Genomic DNA, 13,801 nt, shown 5'->3' on the forward strand with positions numbered 1-13,801 from the left:
GGGCTATAAAGTATTGTTCAAGTTTAGGTATTTAAACTAAACTGTTTGTAATTTACTATTCAGGAATAATAAAATATTATCAAAATAGAATAAGCTGAAAATAACCAGACAAAATTGATGAAAGGAAGGAAAATAAATTGAAGAGATATTATATCAAATTCTAAAGTAGTGACATGGTGTTAATTTAAGAGCATGCAAGGAATGATAGAGAGAGAGAGAGAGAGAGAGAGAGAGAGAGAGAGAGAGAGAGAGAGAGAGAGAGAGAGAGAGAGAGAGAGAGAGAGAGAGTTTTAGTCATTTTGTTCTTATTTTCTTCACATGAATGTCTATCATTTTTCTTCCGGCGTCATCCTCTCCTCTCATTAAGGCTTCATTTGAAATAATCATGATATAAGATGAGGATTCTAACCAGAGGCAATTATATTCACTCCATATCAATCCTTAGAGTTAGTGTATAAAATGTGTTTAACATATCTGTCGACAATATATCCAGGGTCCTTAAAAACAATGTCTTTGTAAATTCGTTTTCCCGTAAAAATTCACTTCTTAATTAGTAATTATCTGTAGAACTTTTAATATCTTTTCTAAAGAAGATAATTAAGTATAAAAATTCCCTATGTATATTGAACATGAACTTGAAAGCACTTTATGACTGGTTAATGGAACACCATGGACCTTTGATTCTGAAGGCTTTAGATATGCGTGCGAAAGAACAAAAAACCAGGAATGCATATTTCGAGAACATGTAATGGGAATTCTTATTCCAAGCTTGGATTCGTAATACTACTTGCACAAAGGTAACGCTAAATCTAAATCAACATGTTGATGGTAAATCTCAAGCTTTCTGTGCTAGTACGGACATGGATTTTAGTAAGATCTCTGTCATCGTCATTGTTATTATGAATGTCAGTGAACTAGGATGATAGGTTTGAGAGTACTTTTATGTCTCTATGAGGTCAGAGAGAGTGGGAAGGAGGGGAGATCAAACAATACTGTATATTTGAAATTGAGCATGAAAATAAAAAATATATATATCTAATTTCACCATCGCAAAAATAATTTTAAAAGTTTCCAACAAGTAACATATTTAACTGATTGCTGAATTTCGTAACCTGGCATTAGAAATGCAATGTAGATAGGTGTAATTATGATTTTTATAATCAATATACGGATAATTTCGTTGTTATAATTATTTAATAATATTATTATTATTATTATTATTATTATTATTATTATTATTATCATTATTATTATTTCATGGTTTTTGTTAACATAATGAGGCCAAATGAAACCATTTGTTTTTAAGTAATGTGTAAGAGTATGAAGATTCTAAAGCCCTTAGGTTTGGTTGAGCATCCATTCGGCCTGTGTTTTCTTACCAATTCATCCTTTGGGAAAAAGTACAGGGAGATATTTTCACCTCTTGTATTCGAGCGCTCCGCTGCAACACACTTGCGAGGCATTGCAATGCATAAAATCTCAAACAATCGATACAACTTCACTTTTCCAACAAGAAAAATCATCTGCTCTGGCAAACCTAGATTGATTACGTCCCTTCTCACCGAAGTCTCTTCGTTACATCACAGGCTGTAACGGAACTGCACATTTATGGTGGAAAAATAAATCGTGAAAAGCCCGGCAATGAAGCTCCGATACAAAATAATGCGACAGTTGGTCAACACCAAACCCACTCACTTTGTTTATGTTGTGGTAGTTCGTTTTGATAGAAAGAAGTTGCATTCACCATGTCATCCCACTTTTAATATGCATTGCTTAGTATATAGTCCTTTCATTATATGTCATCAAACTTCCGGTCCGCCATCTTGGAGGACAAACAAGGACGCGTTCAGTGAATAGCTGTGGTTGAACTGTTGAATAGTTAGCCATCTCATCACATTCACATTCACACAATGCCCAGTTTTTGCACTATTGTTGGCTGTAGGAATCGAGGACAAAGAGAAGACAAGAGTTTCTACCGCATACCGACTGTTATTCAGAATCAGGACAAAGATACTGAAGAATTATCCAAGCGCAGACGTGACTTGTGGTTGACCAGAACATCATGGGCTGATCTACGCAGCCACCATGTTTTCACTTTTTATGTCCTCCAGCATGGCCGCCGGCGATTCCCAGTGACGTCATTGAAAGGACTCTATTGTTTGTAGACATTGGGAGTAAATATAAACAAAGGTTTCCTTTATCCCTAAAAGTCTGGTTCTTCCAAAATATGTCTAAATAGCAGTACTCCAACATTAATTGATATAGGAGAATTATTTTCATGTCCTTGAATAGATTTTTCTATGTCAAGAAATTCATCGGAACTATTTCTGGCTTCATTAAGGTTGACAGATTACCTGTGTATTTTCAAAATGATATAATTTATGTGTGGGAAGACAATACAAGTCTAACAACATAATCGAATATGAGTACGGTAGATAATGATTATGTTCTAGAAATAACTCTCTTTGAAATACAGTAACTAAATATATAAACCGAACAGATAACCATAACAGAGGGACTGTTTAACAGCTATCATTACTACGTTATATATGGTATCTTGGCCTATATTCCATAATTGCTATTAAACATCTGGATTTTTACAGGTGCTGAGAGATGCTCTTTTACATCTACAGAATTTGACACATTTGGCTGCATTAGTCCTATAAGAACAATTCAACTTGGTGCACTTGGTGCAGGACCAGATTACTATCCAATGTAATTCCAGTGTTTCCTATGATGTGTCTATCAGCAGGCCTAGGTACTTCATCTTATGCTTGGGTATAAGATGTTACTTCTCTCAGTATAACACAATCCCCAGATCGTGATAAAATGCAAGAATCCAATCTCAATCCTGAATTAAATGGCTTTCCATGGATGCCAGGATCAACCAATCATGTGAAAACATCAGCAGACGTATCACTTTTCGATTGGGCCTAAGCATCTACCAAGGTGAAAACACAAGTGAATGACTTCGGAGCTGTACACAGTCTGAAGCACAGAGTCTTAAGCTGACACACCCTATCATAGAGCAAGAAGATGTACTCTCAAGAGGACAGATGAAGGAGCACCTAAAAGTATGCATCCTCCAGGTCTATCAAAAGTAGGAAGTCACACTCTCAGACCAAAGACACCACAGACCATACTGTCTCCATTCTGAAATGGGTTTGACAAACAAACTTCTTCAGAGACAGGTTGATAGCCAATCTCCAGTCCCAGTCGTCTTCTCCACCATGAAGAGCAGACTGTAGAAGCCCACTAACTCGTCTTGAATGTTTACGAGCATCTTCTCCATTATCCCTTCCACCTATGTCCACAAGGTCAAGACTTTCATGGATATTGGCTGCTCCAATGGGAACTCGATTGGAACTAGAGATAGGGGGACCAGTGGTCCAGGAATGGTAGCAAGTAACCGACCTGAAAGACACTCACCACTCAAGACTTAGCCTCGTGTCTCTGGCAAGTCGCCTAATGGCAAGACAAGCAACTCCCTACTCTTGGTAGCAGGATAGGGGGAATGCCTGCATGAGCGTTTCCCTCTCCCTCTCCTTTTCCCATTGCCACCTTTCCTAAAAGGAACGAGTTGGGGTGCTCAAAAAGGCTGTGCATGCAAAGCTTCTTTTTGGGAAGAGGTCTCAGGACCTGCAGGCTGTGGTCTTCGAGTGGGTGCAGGGCCCTTGAAAAAGGCAGCACAGTGGATCAGAGAATCCTGTAAAGCAGTCCTCCATGATTCCAACGCTGCTTGCACCCAGTTCTCTGTCTCAAGAAAAGGGGTACCTCAAAGCCAAGACCACCTAGTTTTGAGAAGCAAAAAAACTATTGCATTCCATCTCTTCAACAGCCAGTAAGCTAACAGGTTTGCTGGCTGGTGGTCAAGGAAGATGACTGCCATCCCACCGGACAGCACAAGGCTCATTTACTTCTCCATAGCCTCTGGGATTGGCAACCTCGTCGACTTTGTGAAATACATAACTGCTCGTGACCACGGATTGAGCTGAGAAAGATCATAGAGAGAGGCCTAGACCAAAGCCTGAATGGCTGCCAACTCAGAGACCAAAAGGGACTTGCCTTCCGCATTGGGACTTTCCAACTAGATTCCCCCATTAGATTGCATAGTGTAAGGTCAATCTGCAGAGTTGCAGATGTAGGGTTTGCTGGCTTGTAGAACATCCAATACCTAGAGAGGTGGGGTGGTCAGAATCTTGCTTGACCTGCTGAAATGAAGTAAACACTTAGACCCAAAGATACGATCATCCACCCGGTTCAGGGCCAACTCCACGAGATCCAACCAAGGTAACTCAAAATGAAGGTTTTGATCCTTGAAGAACAACAAAGTGCTGATCACTGTCAGAATTCTCCTTCAAAGATCATGCCACATTAGCCTCCCCCAGGCTAATGCACTTAAAAATTAGTACAAGGACCTTCAAAAAGGAATGCTCTTACTCGGGGTAGTCTGCCTCAGTAGATCCCAGACCGCTGTCCGAGGTCCTCAAGACATCCTACCCCTGAGCACCCTCGTTCCCTGCCAAGGCCGAGGATGAGGCAGCATGCTCCAGAGACTCAGCTCCTTCACCCACCATACTAATATGAGTATTTTGTTCAAAGGACAGCATCAGGAACGTAATCAGGGGCTAACCAAGGCCCGGGAATGCCAACGGCAAGGGACCCAGCAGAACCAGAGAAATACCAAATACTTCCCTTCCTGCAAGTGGAAGAAGAGGGGCAACCATGGCCCTGTGCTCCGAGGCATGGGCTGCAAGGCACTCACCCTCACATTCTTAGCCAATAAAATTTGGATGCGCTCGAGTACGGTCTCTATTGGTGCCATCTTATCTACCAAACCAAGAGACCACTCATTGGTAGAGGACGTGGTGGGCATCCAGCATCCAGGATGAAAGGGAAAAGAGGTCGCTGAAGCTTATCCATCAACCTTAGAACAGAAAATGTACAGGACCCTACACCTCTGTACCAGCCTGCTACCAGGGTAACAATAAAATATTGAAAATATTGGGCGACCAGGTCAGCCTACTACCGAGGTAGCCGGGGCTGTCGGGTAGCCAGGGCTGCAGGGGTAGCTGGAACCTGAGCCATGGCAGAGGGGAAGGACACAAGGTCCTAGTGGTCAGGTGGTGTCACAAGATCTTTCCCTGTGAGTACAACTGGCCATACCGGACTTTTTCACCCTCTTCCACTTCTTCATCTGAGATGAAGAGGTGGAATCCCAAGTCAGAGAACGAAGAGGAGGAAGAGAATGATGAGGATGAACAGCATGAACACTGCAGCCTCCTCCCGGCTATTGGTCCTGTCTCTGCATGCAGAGCAGTTGAGGTCTGAGCAATAGTTAACAACCACCTCCCCCCACCCCTCCAGAGGAAAAGCCACACAGGGTGTTCCAATAAAACTCACAGCACTGGGGCATACTGTCACAGAGGAAGGGTACACTTACAAGGCACAGTGACCACACAACGAGTGAGGCCAAAGGCACAATCACTGACACTGTGGGAGTAGGAACGGGCCCTGGACCCCCTGGCACAACGGTCGGAGCAATGGAAATGGGGTGGGAAATACAGGCACCGGGTCAGGGATTGGGGTGACACCAAGGATAGGGGAAAAAAACTTTTCTTTGCATTACCCTTACCTTTATTCTAAACATTACAGGCCTATCAGGCCATGGCTACTGTCTCCGGCACCTTACCTGCCAAGTAAGGGGCTCCCTTACCAGACTTACTCTTCTCAACTAAGGGAATCACAGGGCTCCCTGACACTGGGGGAACCATCACGTCCTTCAAAACTGGCGTCCTCGTGGACACTTGAGACAAAGACAAATGCACAAAGGGTATCAGTGGAGCGATAGCCTTAGCTACCAACTCCCTCAATAAAGTCATAGAGAGCCTACCAGAATGACCAAATAATGACCTTAGGTAAAACTCATCATCAGCAGTATGCACAGTCTCAGAAGAAGTCTCCAGCCTCGGCAAACACGAAGTGTTCCCCACGTACCAGCAAAACCTGAAAACCCAACCGATGCACAACCAAGTCCTCCTGAAACTTTGAGCATACTTCCCGGGGACCGATCTAGGGGCATATTCACAGGTGCAGCAGCTGCATTAACATCCCTCAAGGAGACAGAAACGGTGAAAGACTTCCACAGAGTCTTCTTAGGCGTTGCCTGGTCCGACCCTGACAAATACTTCAGTCGCTTCTTTCTCATCAGGCCACATGCCTAACACTGCACCGGAGCCTGTGACCTTTATTTGGTACGTGAGGAGTAAGAATAAACAACCATCATAACCCTGAACCGGATGCAACATCCTCCCTTCCCCTAGCAAACATGTATGTCTTGCTTCCTCTCCATCACTAACAACCATTCATTTCCTGCAAAAAAAAAATGAGAAAGTTTTCCAGGAGCTACAGAAACGAAAATGAGGAATCTCTAACTGAAAAGGGGCGCAGCTCGTAGCCCTGCACTCTAACCAGTCGCATAACCGCTGGAACAATATCCCTAACGCTAGAGAATTATTGGGTCCTTTGACTGGCCAGACAGTACTACATTGGATCCCTCTCTATGGTTACGGCTTATTTGTCTTTGCCTACACATATACCGAATAGTCTGGTCTAATATTTCCACATTCTTATCTGTCCTCATACATCTGACAACACTGAGATTACCAAACAATTCTTTTTCACTCATGGGGCTAACTACTGCAATCTTATTGTTCAGTGGCTACTTTCCTCTTGGTAAGGGTATAAGAGACTTTTTAGCTATGGGAAGTAGCTCTTCTAGGAGAAGGAGACTCTTGGGTAGTGCCATAGCCTCTTTACCATGGCCTTCCATTGTCTTGGATTAGAGTTCTCTTGCTTAAGGGTACACTCGTGCACGCTGTTCTATCTTATTTCCTCTCCTGGATTTTCAATTTTTTATAGTTCACATATGAAAGATCTAACTTAATATTGTTACTGATCCTAGTATATTTTGTTTTGATTATTTATTACTCGTCTTGTAGATTTTTTTTTTATTTCCTTGTTTCCTTTCCTCACCGGGTTATGTTTCCCTCGTGGAGCCCTTGGGCTTATAGCATCTTGTTTTTCCAATTATGGTTATATCTTAGCTTGTAATAATAATAATAATAATAATAATAATAATAATAATTGATATTGATGGACAAGGGATTGCACAATGTGTATGAACAGATGTCTATATGTGTATCATATCTGGATATATTATGTATATATTGTATATTTATATACATTATATATCTTCATCATCGTCATTAGTCATTACTAGTCCATGGCAGGAAAAAAGCCACAAACACTTTCTGAAGATTACATAAATTGTCTGCAAGAATGCTTTATGCCGACATCTTGGAAAAACTTTATCATTATACTAATTCACAAAAAGGGAGACACAAAAGAACTGAAAATTCACACCCAGTATGCATACTCCCAGTAATATATGAAATATTTTCAAAGATCATACTATGCTGAATAATAAAATTAACCAAGAAAGCATGCAGGCTTGAGAAGTAGGTATTCACCAACTAACCATATCCATATAATTAACCAGCTAATGCAAAAATAGAGTATGACAAACCACTATGTACGGTATTTATAGACAATGAAAAAGATATTTATTCTGTCAAAACTTCAGCAGTAATGAAAGCCCTTCAAAGACAAGGAATAGTTGAATCTTATGTTAGAACACTTGAAGATATCTATACAGGAAATATAGCTATCCTGAAACTACATCAAGGTATTGAGAAAACTACAATTAAGATAGGAACTAGACAGGGACACGCCATCTCTTCTAAACTATTCACAGAATGTGTAGAAGTTTTTTTAAGAATTTATATTGGGAAAATGTAGGAACTAACATTAATGGGGAATATCTTAACAACTTAAGATTTGCAGATGACATAGTTCTTATTAATGAATCATGGGAGTGGTTTGTTCAACTATAGTTCACAAAAAAATAGCAAACATTACCATCAAATCAAAATGATAGCCAGCAAACAAAATATAACTATTTGAGATTTAAAATAGATATTTACAGCATTACACAAGATCCAAAGAAATACTCATAGTGTACCAAAACGGAATAACAATATTTCATGAATTGTTACGATGAAGAAGGTCTTGAAGTTACGTCACAAACTTCTATGCAGTGAGGGACAGACAACGGTGCTTTGTTTAAAAAATAAATGGTTGATATGTAGAATCCCAGCTTCTGACGACGAAGAAAGAAATTTTGAACTGCTTTATCTTTATCAAGATATTCTATTGTTGTGTATAATCACTAATTTCCAGAGTCACAGAGGGTGTAGCTGAAAAAAATGTCTCCAAACACCAACGGAATAATAGTCTTGTCTGATTCCTCTCGCTCGTCACCTGTCCTTTATATAAAAGAACCAATTTCACATTAGCAAGGACAAGCATAATAAAACTGAATAACATCCTGCCAAATATCGAGGAAATAAAAAAAAATCTCATAGCATAACTCAAAATCTTAAATTACTTGCTACAAAATGAACATTCATAGGTTGTTCATGAGTAAGGGTAGGAACATTAACATTTCGATTTACAGGGATACTAATTTCAACAACATGGTCACACTTCTCAGCTATAATCAATTTTGAATCAGAATCAGGATTAAAATATTCATTGAATAACAAAATATCAGTTATTTCTGATACATGTGTGGAATAAGGCCAATCATTATTAAACTGATCAAACAAAAATGTCTCAGACTAGTTGACATAATCATTGGAAGAGACATCATCACAAGCAAAAGTACCTTCAAAAGACATGTTATTAGAATTCTCACAAAGAGAATCATCACAAACTAACGTGTCTTCATAAGAAAAGTTAGTAAAAAATTCAGTGAACATAATATTACGAACCAAAATGTCGTCTCGAGACAGGTTGGTAGAACAGTTGGCAGCAGAAACATTATCAGGAACTAATACATCATTACCAGACATGTTAGTAGAACAGTCGAAAGTTGAAGAAGTATCATGAACTAGCATATTTTTATGAGATAAATCAGTAAAGTAATTATTAGTGGATGCAGCAATACAAACCAACGAGTCTTCACGAGGAAAGTCGGTAGAAAATAACAATAGTGGAGACATTATCACGAAACGACACGTCATTTTTATATGTGCAAGTAGAACTCAGAGTCTTCTCGTGTGTTTCAGCACTCGAAGAAAACAGAGTAGACAAATCTGGACTGAGAGCCTTCAACTCGTGGTCAAGAACTAGCTCATTAACCATCTTCAATCGGGCATCAACATTCTCATCTACCAAATCCTTATCAAGTAAAAATTGAACGCCATTAATAGGCAACTTGGAAAACCACACCAACAACAACGGGCCCTGATAGCAGTCACAATGATAATCCATACGATGCAAGGGAATGCTAGAAGGGCCATCACCAACCCCAAGAATGGGAGCATACTTCTTTATAAACGGATGCTCAGTCTCAAGGACAACTTCCATAAAACAACCGACTGGGCACAACCAGTATCACGCATGATACAAACAGGGTGCAGTGAACCACCATCAACAGCAACAAACCCCGTAGCAGTATATGACTGGAAAACCTTATCAACGGGTCTAGAACAAACGCTGGAATTAACGGGCTTCCTGTCAAAAACTTGCTCATTTATAGTGTTAACCTCTATTGGTAGCACATCATAAAGAGACTTTAGAAGAGTTACAAGAGCCACAGTTTTAGCTTCTTCCCTTTTCAACTTAAAACACTCAGACACTGTGTGACCTGGTTTCTTGCAATAATCCCATTCTACAGAACTGCTAGAAATGCTATTAAAAGGGCTGCTTTGATACTTGACATGTGAATTGGAGCTATAGCTTTGATCTACAACATCTGTATGAGTATCCTCATCTATCTCCCTATAGTCCATTGACCTATTAAACCTTTTTTCATTAGACCTATACTTTGTGAGCGACTACATAATCATCAGTACATACTGCTGTTTAACGAAGGGTAGATAACTTTCTCTTATTTAAGTAAACCTTAATATTCTCACAGACACGATTTTTTAAACTGCTCATTCAAAATAATTAATCTTAATTTATCAAAATCATCCCTACACTCTGCTGCTTCACACCATTTATCAAACCAATCTGATTGTTCTCTACTAAATTCTACAAATGTCTCCTGATCTTGTTTTGTTTAACTTCTAAACTTCATCCTATAAGAATAGTGAGTCATTTCATAGGCTTGTAATATAGCATTTTTTCAAGAATTCATAATCATCAACTCTATCCTCAGGAATACAAGCATAAACTTTCTGTGCCCTACCACATAAAACTCCTGAAAACATATAAGCCCAATTTTCTGCTGGCCATTTACATATCTTAGCTTTTCTTTCAAAACAGACAAAAATAATTATATTTATCTAAATCCTTTGCATTAAAAGGAGGTACAACTCTATCTTCATTAAATATGACTGACCTAGAGTTATCTGCATCATTAGAATAGGCCTGATTAATTTTTTCAAGCTCTAACTCTTTTTGAACATTTATTTCATGAAGTTTTATCCGGGCTTAAATTTTGCTTCTAATTTCTCGCGTAAATAAATAAATAGATAACCAGATCACAATACCTAATAACTAAACTTCCTACAGGGCCAGTTACAAAAACTTTACACAATACCAACACTCACCCTAATACAATGAATTCAAAATCCCTGTTTTGTCTTATGTATCTTTTCAACACACGATTTGCTTTGGGGCACAGAGTCACTTAGGAGAGGACACTATACATAATAAATACTTTTAAAACAATACTCTGAGCTTCCTACGAGAGAGAGAGAGAGAGAGAGAGAGAGAGAGAGAGAGAGAGAGAGAGAGAGAGAGAGAGGGGGAGAGAGAGAGAAGGGAAGTTGTCTATCTTAAGGCTGCAATTCTCTATCTCTATTTGTTTCTAACCCTAGTGTCACCTTTTTATATGAAATCTAACTGCTTCTAGAAACTTCCCAATGAACTGGGAAGTGTGGTGGGCCAGGCAAAATGCGTGTCAGAGTTACCAAGTATAGCTATCCCGAACGCTATTCTCCTCATGTTAGACGGCTCTCTTAGTCAGCTAGCTCTACCCACCCTTTGACCCCAAAATAAAAAAAAGATAACATCCTATCACTAGGGCCTTCCCGAAATTTACAAAGCACATGTACAGAATTTTCCAAAGCACATGTTACTGAGCATTCTCACTCAAACAATGCGCAATACCTCATTAAATATAAAACAACATTACCTAAGCCCTTGTTCATATCGTGTATGATCACAAAACCCTCTCAAACAGGTTACGTAAGACTTCGTAACTAAATTATGTGGAATAAAAAAGTTAATTCTTAAAAATAACGTAAATTTGCATATACTAACTTGAACGAAGAATACTGTACAATGAAATCACGATGGAAGCTTTACATATTTTACATAAAATACCTGCGTCTACATGAGAGGAGCTCATTTTATGGGCTGACTATCCTCTTTGCAATGCAAAAATAAAATATAGATAATATCATTATTAAACTACTGTATTTACTCTACACTAGACCAGAATATATATATATATATATATATATATATATATATATATATATATATATATATATATATATACACATATATACATATAAATGTATGTATATATATATATATATATATATATATATATATAAATATATATGTGTGTGTATATCATCATACTATGGACCCGTGACTGGGAAACAAAAATATATTATATATATCACGACTGCCAAGCTATACAACCTTTCGAGTTCCAAATTCACCTGTTTGTTTTTACATTAAATCTGTTATACTTGAAAATAATAATACCCAACCTCTAAGACAGTTATATAGCTCCCAGATAGCAATATATAAAACACTGAATATCCAAAGGTCTCTTAAGTACACTAAAAAAAGACTGAGTAATTATTATTTTGATCTATTTAAAACCACCTCTTACTTCGATTCTTTAACAGGATACGAGCGAGTATGAGATAAACACGGATGATTGAAATAGTACACTCTTTACAAAATTTAATAAATTCTATATAAATTACAACACTTTAAAAAGAATTTACATGAATCAAATAAATCACTCCAAATATCAAGTCTGAAAAAACTTAGATTAAAACAGAAATGTTACGATCTGAAAATTATAAAATCACTTGACTTGAAATAAATATCTGGATAAACCTTAGACTAAGACAAAAGAAATGATACTAATGAAAATTATACAATCACTTGTTTCACTTGAAATTTAAATTTATAAACTATTTAATTAGTCTTAATATTCAATGGATATAGTTAACTAGATAATGATACAAATACCTTTCACTTTACTACAGGGCCAGTTACAAATTCTCTAAGAGAATTTTTATAAACACTCACTATGTTTACAAAAACCCGTCATACCAAAACTTTGAGACTTCACTGAACACTTTTAAAACAATACACTGAAAGGCATGTGAGAGAGAGAGGGGAAGACGGGTATAACTTAAGGCTGGAATTCCCTATCTGATCTATGCATCCCTGGGGTCGCTATTTATATGAAACTTAGATACTTCCAGAAATTTCTAATAGATCTGAAAGCGTGGGGGTTGGCCTAATGGCGTAAGGTTGCCAAAAATTACTCATTCAAACGAGTACCAACGCGAAAGCGAGACGGCTCTCTCTCAGTTAGCTCCCCCCACCCTTTGTCCTTGAAATAAAAAAGGATTTTCGAGAATATTCCAAAACACATGGCACAAAATAATTGCATATTTTCTCTCAAACATGATTCAATACCTCGTATGGTCACATAACACTCTCAAACAGCATACATAAGACTTTGTAACAAAAATATGTGAAATACAAAGTTAATTCTCAAAATGATGTGAATTTACATATACTGACTTCAATGAAGAATACAATGAAATTAACGACGAAAGTCTTATGTAATTTGCATATAAAACTTACATCTACACAAGAGGAACTCATCTTATGGGCTAGCTATTCACCTCTTCAATCCATAAATGAAAACATAAATAAAATCAGTAATAAACTACTGCATTTACTCTACACTAGACCAGCTTCATAAGTATATATATATATATATATATATATATATATATATATATATATATATATATATATATATATATATATATATGTATGTATGTATATAAATATATATATATATATATATATATATATATATATATAATCATTCACATATAAATAATGGGAGTCATTTAGCACTACTTTATATTATTAGAAATTAAATGAAGCGAAAGTCACAAATGAAAAATAAAATCGAAACCGTGCTTAGAATATGCTTACCTTATTGTGAGACGATGTATGATTGCGTTCTTAACTGAATTCCTCTTAATATATTGGCAAAACATTTTACTGCATGAGAAGAACCAGGTGTTTTAGCTATGAGAAAAGGCATGCAATAACTTCGACTTTTTCGTTGTTCTTTTTTTTTTTGTTGAATGATAACATTTCCCTGAAATCGCTGTATTCGCTGTATTTAAAATACGATGAACAAAATCATTATCAAAACAAGAGAAATGAAATGAATTAAGAAATACAATTCAAAATTTATGTAATATCACAGAAAAGAAAAGAAAATATTTATGTAAAATTAATTGAGTATTTCAAAACAATTTTGCAATGATTCCAAGGTAATATTTCTTATTGTAAAACCTAATCAGGAGATTAAACAAATACTATGAACGGTAAAATTATAATTTGAGCATTTCGACAAAAATTTTGAAGATTAATTCTAAACAAATTG

The 13,801-nt window shown here is 37.4% G+C and overlaps 1 protein-coding gene across 2 annotated transcripts in view; it reads right to left on the reverse strand.

Annotated features, from left to right (window-relative positions):
• Positions 1–13,386, reverse strand: part of LOC137627707 (macrophage mannose receptor 1-like) — a 60,821-nt gene extending 47,435 nt beyond the window's left edge. The window contains exon 1 of one of the 2 annotated variants that reach the window (XM_068358948.1): positions 13,342–13,386. The gene's annotated coding sequence lies outside the window, so the exon portion shown is untranslated. The remainder of the gene's footprint in view (positions 1–13,341) is intronic. The other variant, XM_068358949.1, reaches the window with a different exon arrangement.
• Between the last annotated feature and the right edge of the window lie 415 nt (positions 13,387–13,801).

The sequence above is a fragment of the Palaemon carinicauda genome, chromosome 35 (assembly GCF_036898095.1).
Source record: "Palaemon carinicauda isolate YSFRI2023 chromosome 35, ASM3689809v2, whole genome shotgun sequence".
NCBI lineage: Eukaryota > Metazoa > Arthropoda > Malacostraca > Decapoda > Palaemonidae > Palaemon > Palaemon carinicauda.